The following is a 14,411-nucleotide window of genomic DNA, read 5'->3' on the forward strand; positions in this document are numbered from 1 at the left end:
CCGTAATGAGGGAACCCTTTTGATTATGGCTTCTAAAGAGAATCCCATTTGAGATCTTTAGAGGACGAAAGAACTTGAACAAGGTTAAGGACTACAAACTTATATATTTCCATGAAATTTCATTAAAAATTTATTTGTTCCTGAACCTAAGGATGAATTCCAAAAAGAGCAGAACTAAAGATAGACACAACAGTTAATTGAATACAAATAAATAGTAAGTGTTACTGTTAGCTCTGCTATACAACACCGGTTCTCGAAGGTCAGAGACAAGCTTGGTCTGCTTGGTTATGCTCAAGAGGATCCCACAATGGTCACTTTCTCCTTTTTCTTCCACCCTGCTTATTCTTCTAAATCTTTGTTTCCCCTAGTTTCCTCCTAAACCAAACATATTAACCCCTTTTTGGCTTTGGCACCCAAGTGCAAAGCCCTAACCCGCCATAAAACCTCAACCATATGACTTCGCACTATCATAACTCACCACATTTCATCTCCGCCGTTGATCTTCCACGCTAAATCCAACGGCTCCCGTCGCGTCCGATAAAGTAACCCGCATGATCTTTTCTCCACCATCCGATCATTTCCATAAAGATCCAACAACATTCGCTTTCATCGCGCCCACAATTTGATCGAACGTTAGCACACGATGAGAGTGGTTTTTCTCTCTCATCCGCTGCTTCGTGTTGATTGCTGAGTGGCATCGCGCAACCCCGTCCTTTGACCGCTTAGCGTCCAAAAGCGGTGCAATCAATACCATTTCCGCCTGAACAAACCGCTGCCACCCGTTTAACTCCCGCGTAGTTCTGTCGCCTGATGACCATTCAATCTGACCACCAGAGATCTAACGGCCCTGATTCGCCCCGCCGTTACCTCAGCCAATAGCCTCCACCGAGCCATCTCCACCGTCTGTTTCCTTGATCCGACGGTCATCTTTTCTTCTCATCTCGACTGTTCGTTGCCCATGCAATCCATGTCCTCCAACCATGTTGTTGCCCGAAGAGGAAGATGACCAGTTTCCCAGTACCAGTGACAGTCGCTCCCCAACAACCATATTTAACAAAAGGAATGGCTAAGGGAGAAAAGGACAGAGCACGACCCTGTAACTGCATTTATTAGTTATGAAACTCCACGGGTACGAACACTCCAACTGCTTAAGAGGACAGCACAACACTTGAAAGGATCAGATTCATCCACTAAAGCAAGCAAACACAGTCAGAGACTCCATCAAGTAGTTAAACGCAGTTGGTGGTCAACTATGACCCCTCCATTCCTAAATGGCCAAGTGCCCTTGTAATATAAAATCTATAAATACCCATAAACAAGGGGTAATCAGGGTTGGTGGTTGGCATTTGATGTAAGGTTCAACTTCTGGACACTGTAGATATTTTGTCACTCGCAGTGTCTTGTCTTCATTTTCAGCTAATACAAGCTTCTTTTGCTGTTAACTGCTCACTTTCCATTTTCCCTCTATTTTAGGTCTGTGCCTAATAGGCTGTGTTCTGGATCTTTTGAGGTTTAGCACTAGATAACTGTCATCTTATCTCTGTGTTAGATTGTTGAATGTATCACTGAATAAGTTACTCAGGTTTCTTTCTATCTGATGCAACAAAGTTGTCATCCTGTTTGTGCATTAGTAGAATAGATTTACAAGTTGCTTTACTAGTTGCAGCCGGACATCACATGGTCTTGTGCATCTACTGGTGTCGTTAGTAATCTCCATATTCACCTAATATCTAAACTGTGAGCATTTGGTGGTATAAAGCCTTGTAGTCTGAGGGTGTTAATGCATGTCTGGTGTGAAACAAAGTAGAAGTGGTTATCTGGCTTGAACAAACCATCATTCCTTCCATTACTCCTGCAACAATAGTTGAATTTATATGTTACCAGGCATCTCTGAGCTACAACCTAGGAGAGTTTCTTGGAATCCTAACATAATTGGCGCCATTGCCGGGGAGAGGAGATTGAAGCTCAACTTCCCTGGGAGAACGACACGGATCCATCTTTGATGATAGACAAAGTCTGGACACATTATTGGTTGTAATCATCTATCTGGCGACTCTACTAGAGGACGAACCTTTTGGCGACTCCACATTATAGTTCTGGGTCAGTTTGTGAGGCATACTCAGAGAAATCCTAAGAAATCACCATCTGACCCAGTGCTTGACCCTGAGAAGATTGTCAAGCAAATCAAGATTTCAAGAAAAGGAGCATCAGGATCAGGTAAGCCTAAACAATCTTATGTATCTCTGCAAGAAAGGCTTGTAGGTGAGCATACACACGTTGAAAATATAGAGCCTAGCATTATCAGTGAAAAAATCTTTTCAGAGATTCATAAAGCTCCTTGTTCAATAAGTTCCCCTTTGGATCTCAGACCAAAGAAAACCTCCCCTATAGTCCAACAATTTCCTTTAGCCCTGTCATTCATTTCTCAGCTCCCTACCTTCCAAACGACTAGTACTCTTCCATCTACCCTAGTCATGGCAGGCCAACAAGCACCCAACAAAATGGAAAGAATCATAGCTACTAGGTATGGACCCCTAGTCTTGCCTGTTCCTTTAACTGTCATGCCTATAGGAGAATATCAGAAATACATGCCTAAGTTCACTGGTACAGAGGGAGTAACAACTGAAGAACACCTTGAGTCTTTTTATAGCTATGCTGATAACCTAGATATCAGTGAAGATGATGTGTGGATGAGAGTTTTTGTACAAAGCCTTGATGGAGAGGCAAGAAAGTGGTTTAGAGAACTGGCCCCTAGGTCTATAACAAACATTGAAGCATTAGATGATGTGTTTCTAAAGCATTGGGGAGATAAGAAAGACCTGTTATATTACCATACTGAGTTTGGCAACCTCAAGAGGGAAAATGGGGAGTCATTGTCTAATTTCAATAAAATATTTAATCGTATGTATAGCAAGATACTAGCTGAAGTGAAGCCTACCCCCACCTCTGCTAAACTCACCTATGCCAATGCTTTTGATTCTGATTTCTGCCTGCTATTAAGAGAAAGAAGATGTGCCACTCTAGCTGAAATGCAAGATGCAGCCTTAGAGGTGGAATCCAATATCATGGCTGTAGAAAAACTCAAAGGTCATGTTGATAGAAGGAGGCAGAGAGGTGAGGCTTCTTCTTCCTCTGCTTCACCTTCAGAACCCAAATTGGATAAAATGACTAAAATGATAGAGTCATTGGCTGCTAAAATATCCAAACTGAAGGTTGAACAGAGTTCTGGGAAAGCAAGGCTTCCTAATACATTTGCTCCTAAAAATCCCAATCCATTCAGAAGAGCAAATAAACAATTGCAGACCATTCGGAGGGGCAAAGAGGCCAGTGAAGAACAAAGGGTTAAAACGCCTTTCCAGAAAGTAGTCATGGAGGAGGAATAGCTTGATGAAGAGGATGAGATTCATTGCATGGAAGACAAGGGCAGTGCTGCCTTTTTGATATTAGCTGCCTATGAGGAGTCATTACTCAAGGACCAGACCAGTCAAAAGTGGGACAAAGAAGTTGTTCTACAAACAGAAGACCAGCAAAGATATAATCTGAGGTCAAGAACAAGTAATGTCAAAGAGAACCTTGCCCAAAGAGCTGTTGACCTTACAAAGCAATAGATCAGCAAACAGAAGAGGCCAGCAGCTGATCCAGTCATTCTCAAAGCACCAACTCAAGAGGTAAGAGACCCTGACAAGTCCCCTTCCCCTTTCAGTTTTGAATCAGAAATCCAGAAGTTGAAAATATATGTACCTCTGATAGAACTAGCAAAGAGTGAGGTCTTTAGAAAGCCTATCCTTGATGCCCTTGGGTTGAAGGCCACACAAGCCTCCACTGACTATGTGAACCTACAGTTGTGCTTATCCCATTGACCGAGTCTGATGATGATAATTCTCCATCATTTTATGTATCCTTGACCATTCATGACAAAACCCTCCACAACTGTCTGCTAGACACAGGTGCCAGCCATAATCTGATGCCCAAAGCTGTCATGGAAGAGTTAGGACTTGATATCACCAGACCATATCATGATTTTTTTTCCTTTGATTCAAGGAAGGTGAAATGTTTGGGGTTAGTCAAGGACTTAGCTATCACCCTAACTCAACTGCCCATGAAAAGCATGATGATGGATATTGTGGTAGAAGATGTCCCCCCTAAGTTTGGTATGCTGCTTTCCATAGGGTGGATTAAGAGATTGGGTGGGACATTACAAAATGACTTATCTTATGCCACTGTACTAGTCTTTGGAGGAGAAAGCAAAAGACTCTATAGGGAAGCCTAGCTAGCCTATATCATCAGTGATGAGAAGAACCCCATTAATCATCCCATTTATGCTGTGGACACTGATTTTGGAGCATGTATTCTCCAAATTGAAGAATCCCAGAGGGCCTCGGTGCAGCTCAAGAAACCAGTAGGCCAGGCCATGGAAAAGGAAGGGACATAGGCTTGGGAGATGTTCTTTGATGGAGCCTATTCAAAGGAAACTGCAGGAGCAGGAGTGGTGCTGGTGTCTCCAAAACAAGAAAGCACACATCTGTCTTTTAAGCTGACTTTCCAGGTCACCAACAATATAGCAGAGTATGAGGCTCTGATATTGGGCTTAAATGCTGCCAAAGACATGGGAATCAGAGACATAAAGGTGTTTGGAGATGCTGATCTCATCATTCAACAAGTGAACAAAAATTCCAAGCAAGGCACCCGAGGCTGAAAGCATACAGAGATGAGGTATGGAGACTCAAATATTCTTTTGATAGTTTTTGTATCTCATATATTCCTAGAGTAAAAAATCATCTTGCTGATTCCCTTGCCGTGTCTGCTAGCATGTTCATCCCTCCCATGCCCCCTAAGTTGGTTTATGAAGTCCAAATAAAATATAGACCATCCTTGCTTGATAATGTCCAACGCTAGAAGGTCTTTGAGGATGATGATGAAGTAAATAGGTTTCTGCAAGTCATTAATGAATTCTCTAAAATGAAAATTGATCAAGAGAATGAAACCTTGGAGGAAAGCCCCCAACCCCAGCTAAAAGATAGAATTGGCTGAGACAGTATTGTTCAACTGCCTAGCAATCATATACCTAAAGGGCTAGTGCCTCTAGAGAAGTTGTTTGACCATAATGATGTGCCTCATAAGATTTCCCAAAAGAAGATCAGTCTTCAGTCCATAGGGATAACATAGGGAGTCTAGATCATCCAAAGTATATAAATCTGTCCACCCATTTTTCTGCTACCCAAAGTTCTGAGTACTGTACCTTAATGAAGCAATTTTCTGATGTCTTTGCCTGGGAATATAGTGACCTTAAAACTTATGACAAAAATATCATCTAGCATAAGATCCCATTGGAGAAAGACACCATTACTTTCAAACAGAAGCTGAGACCCATTAATCCTCTGCTCCTCCCTTTGATTGAAAAGGAAATCAAGAAGTTGTTGGCTGCCAAAATCATAGTTCCTCTAAGATATTCAAAGTGGGTAGCCAACTTGGTAGTCGTGAGGAAGAAAAGTGGAGAAATCAGGTTGTGCGTTGATTTCAGGAAACCTGAACAAATGCTCTAAGAAAGAGAACTATCCCCTGCCCAAGATGGAGCATTTTCTACAAAAAGTCTCGGGGGCCAAGTTCATGTCTTTCTTGGATGGATTTTCAGGGTATAGCCAGGTTGTCATACATCCAGATGATCAAGAAAAGACTGCATTCACCACTCCTTGGGGCACATTCATGTACTCCAAGATGCTTTTTGGGCTGATGAATGCTGAAGCCACCTTTCAGAGGGCTATGGATATAGCATTTGTAGGAGGGAAGGATAAGTTTGTCCTTGTCTACCTAGATGATATAATGGTATACTCCAGCAGCCATCGAGATCATTTGCAGCATTTGAAGAAAGTGTTTCTGAAGTGCAGGAAGTTTGGGATATCAGTGAATCCTAAAAAGTCACAATTTGTTTTGGAAGAGGGCAAGCTGTTAGGACACATTGTTTCTACTGAAGGTGTCAAAATTGACCCAGAAAGAGTAAAATCAATACAGACCTTGGTTGTACCAAGATCAAAAAAGGACATCCAATCCTTTATGGGAAAAATAAATTTTGTAAGGAGGTTCATTCCTAATTTTGCAGAACTGGAAAAACACATCACCTCCATGCTGAAAAAGGGATTAGAGATCAAATGGAATGATGCAGCAAGAAGATCTTTTGAAGCCATCAAAATGGCTATTATGGAAGCTCCCAGTTTAATCATCCTAGACTACAGCAAGGAGTTCCACATCATTTCATTTGCCTCAGGTGACACCCTTGCAACAGTTTTATTTCAGAAACATGATGAGGGTTCGGAGCATCCAGTGGCATTCTCCAGTAAAACCTTAAGGGATGTTGAACTGAGGTATGATATCATAGAAAAATAGGCCTGTGCTCTTATCAAATCTTTAAAGGCTTTCAGAATATACATTCTGCACTCTAAGGTAATTGTGTATGTCCCCTCTACGTCAGTAAAAGATGTCCTAACGCAGCCAAATGTTGATGGAAGAAGGGCTAAATGGATTGCAAAGCTTATTGAATTCAACATAGAATTGAAGCCCACCAAGCTGGTCAGAGGTCAGGGCCTTGCCAAGCTGATGGCCGAAGAAAATTGTAGGGTGCTGGAAATAAATTGGATAGACACAAATTCAGAGGATGAACAAACAGAAGAACCAATAGCAGGGCAGAACCAGTCATTGGCAAAAAATCTAGCTTCTTGTGAATGTTATTGTACAATAGCCCGATTTTTGCTGAAGCTAGAAGTTCCTCCATGCTTAAGTTCAAGCCAAGCCAGAACTATTAAGCTCAGAGCAACCAAGTATTGCATTCATGAAAACTTGTTGTATTGGAGGGATCTAGTTGGAATCCTTTTGAGATGTCTAGACAAAGAACAATCCATGGAGGTTATGCATCAGTTCCATTCCAACATATGTGGAGGACATCACTATTGGAAAACCACAACCCACAAGATCCTCAGGGCTGGGTATTCTTGGCCCACCTTGTTTTCTGATGTCTTTTCATTTGGAGAAGCTTGCGACAGGTGCAAAAGGTTTGAAGGAAAACAACAGTTGAAATCTTTGCCCTTGAAGCCAATACATGCTAGTGGCCCTTTTTAGCAGTGGGGTTTGGATTTCATAGGGGAAATTAATCCACATTCCAGTGGCCAACACAGATGGATTCTAGTAGCCAATAACTACTTCACCAAATGGATAGAGGCAATCCCTACTAGGAAAGTTGATCATCAGGTTGTCCTGAAATTCTTGACAGAAAATATTTTCACCAGGTTTGGTTGTCCACACAAATTGGTTACAAACAATGCGGCAGCCTTCAAGGAAAAAGAATTGGTGGACATGTGTGACTCAATGGGCATTAAGATAAGTCATTCCACCTCATATTACCCTCAAGGCAATGGTTTAGTGGAATCTTCCAACAAGAGCCTGACAAGGATAACCAAAAAGCTGTTGGAAGACAACAAAAGGAACTGGAATTCCAAACTAAAATATGCATTGTGGGCTGACAGAGTGACCACCAAGAAGTCCACAGGGAATTCTCCGTTCAAGCTGATATATGGCACTGAGGTTGTGTTCCCAATTCAGTTGACCCTCCCTATGGCCAAGTTCTTGCAGGAAGAGCAGGATCAGGAAAATGACATGGCAAAGAAGATTGGTGACCTGGCTGAAGTTCATCAAATCAAAGATCAATTAATTGAAAGGTCTGCAGCACATCAAAAGAGGATCAAGGAAGCCTTTGACAAAAAGGCAAAGATAAACAGTTTTCAAGTTGGAGACTTGGTGCTCAAATGGGATGCACTAAAGGAAAAGAAAGGCAATGATGGGAAGTTCGATGCTCTATGAACTAGACCTTTTGTCATTTCTCAGATCTAGGGGAACAACACTTTCATACTACAAATTATGGAAGAAGAAATAGTTTTTGATGGCCTAGTTAATGGGCGATTTTTGAAAGTTTATGTTCTTTAAGGTCTTCAGGCGTTAAGCCTTAACGCTGTAAATATGTTATTTTTTTAGTGTAGGCTTAATTAGACTCCATGCCCAATGGAACACTAGGAATTATTGTTGATCTGGTTTTTGTATGAAAGGCAGTGGTCTATGGTTCTTGAGATCTCACAGGGAGGATCTCATCCCCAGAAGGAGCCAATGTTAGCTTTGTTATACAACACCGGTTCTCTAAGGTCAGAGACAAGCTTGGTCTGCTTGGTTGTGCTCAAAAGGAGCCCACAATGGTCACTTTCTCCTTTCTCTTCCATCCCACTTATTCTTCTAAATCTCTGTTTCCCCTAGTTTCCTCCTAAACCCAACATATTAACCCATTTGGGCTTTGGCACCCAAGCGCAAAGCCCTAACTTGCCATAAAACCTCAACCATATGACTTCGCACTATCATAACTCACCGCATTTCATCTCTGCCATTGATCTTCCCCGCCGAATCCAACGGCTCCCATCGCGTCCGATAAAGTAACCCACATGATCTTTTCTCCACCGTCTAATCATTTCCATAAAGATCCAATGGCATTCGCTTTCATCGCACCCACAATTTTTTCGAACATTAGTGCGCGATGAGAGCAGTTTTTCTCTCTCATCCGCCGCTATGTGTCGATTACTGAGTGGCATCGTGCAACCCCATCCTTTTATAGCTTAACATCCAAAAGCAGTGCAATCAATACCATTTCTGCCTGACCAAACCGCTCCTGCCTGATTAACTCCCGCACAGCTCTGTTGCCCGATGACCTTTCGATCTGACCACCGGAGATCTAACGACCCCGATTCGCCCCACTCTCACCACAGCCAATAGCCTCCGCCGAGCCATCTCCACCATTCGTCTCCTCGATCCGATGATCATATTTCCTTCTCATCCCGACTGTCCATTGCCCATGCAATCCACGTCCTCCAACCATGTTATTGCCTGAAGAGGAAGATGACCAGTTTTCCAGTACCAGTCACAGTCGCTCCCCAACAACCATATTTAACAGAAGGAATGACCAAGGGAGAAAAGGACAGAGGACGACCTTGTAACTGCATTTATCAGTTATGAAACTCCACTGGTACGAACACTCCAACTGCCTAAGAGGACAGCACAGCACCTGAAAGGATCGGATTCATCCACTGAAGCAAGAAAACACAGTTAGAGACTCCATCAAGCAGTTAAACGCAATTGGTGGTCAATTATGACCCCTCCATACCTAAATGGCCAAGTTCCCTTGTAATATAAAATCTATAAATACCTAAAAACAAGGGGTAATCAGGGTTGGTGGCTGGCATTTGATGTAAGGTTCAACTTCTAGAGACTGTATATATTTTGTCACTCGCAGTGTATCATCTTCATTTTCAGCTAATACAAGCTTCTTTTGATGTTAACTACTCACTTTCCATTTTCCCTCTGTTCTAGGCCTGTGCCTGATAGGCTGTGTTCTGGATCTTTTGAAGTTTAGCACTAGATAACTATCATCTTATCTCTGTGTTAGATTGTTGAATGTATCACTGAATAAGTTACTCAAGTTTCTTTCTATCTGATGCAAGAGAGCTGTCATCCTATCTGTGCATTAGTAGAATAGATTTACAGGTTTCTTTACTAGTTGCAACCGGCCATCACATGGTCTTGTGCATCTGCTGGTGTGGTTAGTATTCTCCATATTCACCTAATATCTAAACTGTGAGCATTTGGTGGTCTAAAGCCTTGTAGTCTGAGGGTGTTCACGCATGTCTGGAGTGAAACAAAGTAGAAGTGGTTATCTGGCTTGAACAAACCATCATTCCTTCCATTAAACCTGCAACAACAATTGAATTTATATGTTACCAGGCATCTCCGAGCTACAACCTAGGAGAGCTTCTTAGAATCCTAACAGTTACAATAAACTAAAGAATCCTCAAGATGAATGGGTGTCTCGTTCTATGCATTTTCCCACAATATTTTTGAGGTAGCCTTCCCCAATTGTTGCCTAGTGATTCTAGGATCAAGAAGATACATAATAAAGGATGGAAAAACTAAAAAGGCTAAAACATAAAGAGATCCCACAAATGAAAATAAGTGTCTGAGAGAAGGGAAGGAGCTAGTCTAATATGCCAAGACTCCTCCACTTAAACATTATCAAACCAGTCAAGGGGCATGCCTAACCCAAAAGAACAAATTCTAGGTTTATGAAAGGGAATGGAGAGTGAAGAATCATCAAATGGAGACATACATTGTATAAGTTGGTGTTGTTTCCCCAAAAACTAGAAAATTCCCCTTATGCCAAATCTTTGCAGATGTAGTTGAGCCCTAATCTTGCATAGAGAAGGTTGATGGGAGGTCCAAGAGAATTAATGAACACATTCTTAAGGGACTACAAAGGATCCTTGAATCTCTCAAATTAATGCAAATGGAATGATGAACTATCTTCTCATTCGTGAGAAAATAAATGTGATGTGAACCCATCAATTTAAACTTAGAGCTATGGGATATAACATGTAATTCTACCCCCATTTTTTGATAGTATTTCAATCTCAAGGTTTGAAGCTATGTTAGCCTGCTTGTCTACGACACAATTGAGGTGTCTTTTGCAAGGAAAATTTTAAGGATGGAAAATTTTCTTGAAGTTTAAAACATTGGCGAATCTCACTAATCCCTAATATGCAAATTATAAATGTTTATTGATATATTTGTAAAATTAATCAAATTTATAATTATTTTATATATAGTCTCTCTATAATGTTGGCGATTTTTAAGGTAAAATAATTTTATATTCTAAAATTTGGGCGAATCGTCTTTTATAAAATTTGAAATTGGCGAATCTTTTTTGTGGAAAAATCATGGAAAATTAGCCCACTGGGCGAACATTAGCCCCTGAAATTTTCCATGGTCTTTTGACATTGAAATAATAGGATTGTGAAAGAAAATTGGAATCCTTTTTAATCCAAATGATAATGTTTGTCAAGTTCTTTCCATTCAACGCCACAAAGCATTCATGGCTCTGATGATGGTTATGGAATCTCTAACAATTTTAAAAATAATTTGACAATTTCCTCCTTTGCAATCAATATCCCTTACAATGGTGACTAAGCTTTTTCCTAGTTATAATAACTTGTCCTAATCCCTATGCAAAATTACATATTATTTTTCTCCCAATCTAAAAAATTAATCCCCTCATTCTTTCCACCTTTACATCCTTAAAGAAAATTTAAAATGTATATGGCTAATATTATAATAGTGTTACATCTTTTATTAGTTTATGGTAATGAAAATTGTAAAATTTATAGGTCTTTCAAACTAATATAAAATTTAAATAAGTTAATAATTTTAAAATATGGATTACATTTTTTTATTAGTTTTTGGTAATGAAAATTGTAAAATTTATAGCCTTTTAAAATATACAAAATCAAGTACGAGGTGTTAGGGATACATGGGAAGATAGTAGATAGCTGGAAAGGGAAGTATGTGCATGTACATGGGAAAGAGAGGAGGGGGTAGGAGGATACAAGCCATCTTAGTTTGATCCCAACACATCATGGATCTCCATCACATGATTTCCAAGTTATTATTCTTGCAAGAAGTCAAGCTATTATTAAAAACCTTCACTTTATACTTTCCATGATTATGTTATGCATTCATATAAAACCCATGCCCTATTTGGGAGGATATTTCTCTTTGTAAACACCATTCAACCTATCTCGGTCATTGATCCATAGGCATGCAATCTGACATTTTGCAAGGTCTATTTATGTAGGTGTTTTGAGTAAAATAACCACCTCATGGGAATCTATCAGTGGGCCCTAGTTTTCTACAAAAACATGCCAACGCGGAGGATCAAACCCCATGTCTCTCTCAAGGGATAGGGAGTCACATCTATCATAACTAAAACATTTTCAATGAGCTATTGGAGCAATAAGATGATACATGTTGCAAGACCAAGGGATTATACTACTAAAGTTCCTTCATTGTTACATCCAACGTGTTTCATAGCTTTGGCACCACCACCATCTCACCACTTGCAAAAGAGAAGTAGCTACTTTCTTTAGCCAAACCTCCCATGAAACCATAGTAATACTTACACATGTAACAACCCTGGTGAAAATTCCATGTAATAAAAGTTAATAAAGGAAAAATAATAACCAGGGTTGATGGGACACTTATTCCAAGCTTAATGTTGGGGAAAAACATAGTGATGGGGATAACTGGTGGTTGATTAATGGTGAATGAAATTATAAAAGGCAATGGAAAAAACTTTGGAAAGGCAAAATAACATGTTGGCACATTTATTTATGAAAATAATGGAAATTAGGAGAAAAGGGAGGTGAAAGATCACAAGTTGCATGTGAGGAGGAAAATGAACAAAATAATGGAAAATGAAGAAAATAGAGGCCTCATTAATAAAAAGGCTTCAAAGGATCAATTCATAGACTTTTTTTAGTTCAGATTTGGAGCTCTCTCTCCATTCTCTCTCTCTCATACTCTTGGACACTTTGATTTTTCTTGGAGGAGTGTGGCATACTTGGAGTTTTGGAGCAAGAAGGAAAAGGAAGAGCAGGAAAGCACAAGAGGACATCAAGATCAGCATTTCAACGGGTTTTTCTTGTAGATATCGAGTTGCATGTATGTCTTCCTCACTAGTTTTGGGATGCATGGCATATGCTAGTGGTTTCTTGGTTTTGATCTGTCATTGACATGGAGGTTTTCCTGGATTGACATTGGATTTGCCTAGCCTTTCCATTTCCTAGATAGTCATGGTGTTGTGGGTTCATTTATTTATTTTTCTCGTTGGTTCTCATGTTTCCTTTAGCTTGGGTTGAGTTACTAGTTCTTGGAGCCTTGGTTGGAGAAACATTGTGGAGCCCTGTAATAACTTGGGTTGAGTTACTAGTCCTAGAGCCTTGGTTGGAAAAACCGTCTAGAGCCCTTGGTGGGTTGAATTACTAGTCCTGGAGCCTTGGTTAGACAAACGCTCTAGAGCCCAGAGGTAGTTGTGGGTTGAATTACTAGTCCTAAAGCCTTGGTTAGAACAAACACTCTGGATCCCTGGAAGGCTTGGGTAGAGACCAATCTGGTGATGGTTTGTGAGGTGGAAACATTGTTTAATGGGTTGAGGTGGTTTGGCCTCTGGAAGCCTTGGATGATTTTGATTGATGTGTTTTATGATATCCCACATTCATCTTGGAATATGGAATGGGGGTGACTAGATGAAGAGAGGTTTGGCTCAGCCCAGTCTATCGTTAGGTGGTTCATGGAAGTCTTGAACCTAGTTGACCTTTGCATCACTAATATGAGGTTATTTCTCCTTGTTAATTCATGAGTATTATATTGGTTTATATGTGGATTATATGGTTGTTTTTTCCTTGGTATTTTTGTTGTTATTATGTTGGTTATGAGCATGTATTATGACAATGGCTATGTATGGATCTCATCATGTTTTTACTTGTAAATGAATGTACAACTTATATATGGCCTAATAGATGAAATTGTAGCTAATGTGTTGAGGCACCAATGCTTCTTAGCGATTCTCATCTAAGTATGAGACTCCTATGCTCAGTTATACTATGAAGACATATAGCTTTTATGTTTGTGACATGTTTGACGAAATTCCTCTCATGGCTAGTAGGGGCCCAATCTAGTCCTTGTCAATTTTTTCATAGATGTGTCATTGTTTCGCTATTAAATTTGATTTCTGAAGGTGTCAGAGTTATGGGCAGTGACCTGAGTGCCGGGCCTAAAAAAGTGGCACAAATATCAGAGTCACAAGCACAACACATGGGAAAAAAGTCCTCAGACACTCACTTTCCCTTACTGTGGGTGCGTTTGGAGCCTCCTGGATGCATGTTGGTCCATATCATGGGAGTGTTCAGGGGTTTGATGCACTAAAACTTTAGTTGGTCTCAGAGGCTGATTACTTGAGTGGTTGGGATGGCTCCTAGGAGTTATGTTGCTGACGTGGATGGTCTTTGTGATGTGTTCCATCGGTTCCACTTCCTTAATTGACACAAAGGGAGTCAAATCATATCATAGTAACTTCTCGTCACATGTTTACCCTGGTTGGCCGATTACTTGGGTAAATGTGGGAAGAGGGCGTTACAGAGTGGTTCTAGAGCATGTTTCACCCCTCGTATTAGATGGTTTGTGTGTTGGTCATGCATTCATATCAGTTGCATATGTGTTTCTTGTGTTGAGAGACCATGTGTTTGTTTCATTTGTATGGTATGGGTTATGGTTGCAGTGAGATTGCCATGGGAGGTTGATGGTGTTGTTCTGGAGTGTGTCGTCATGAGTGTATGGTTGATTATGCATTTTTTATGCATGTTAGTATTCACATGTGGTTGAGTGTACAGTGATGTGGTAGTTTTTGTCATGCATGAAGTCATGGTATGTGTAGTTGATATAGTCATGCATTGATGACTACACTCTAGCTAGAATGATGGTTATATGCTTATATGCTT

The sequence above is a fragment of the Pinus tabuliformis genome, chromosome Q (assembly GCF_031772625.1).
Source record: "Pinus tabuliformis cultivar Carrire ecotype Pingquan chromosome Q, CPIR1, whole genome shotgun sequence".
Taxonomy (NCBI): domain Eukaryota; kingdom Viridiplantae; phylum Streptophyta; class Pinopsida; order Pinales; family Pinaceae; genus Pinus; species Pinus tabuliformis.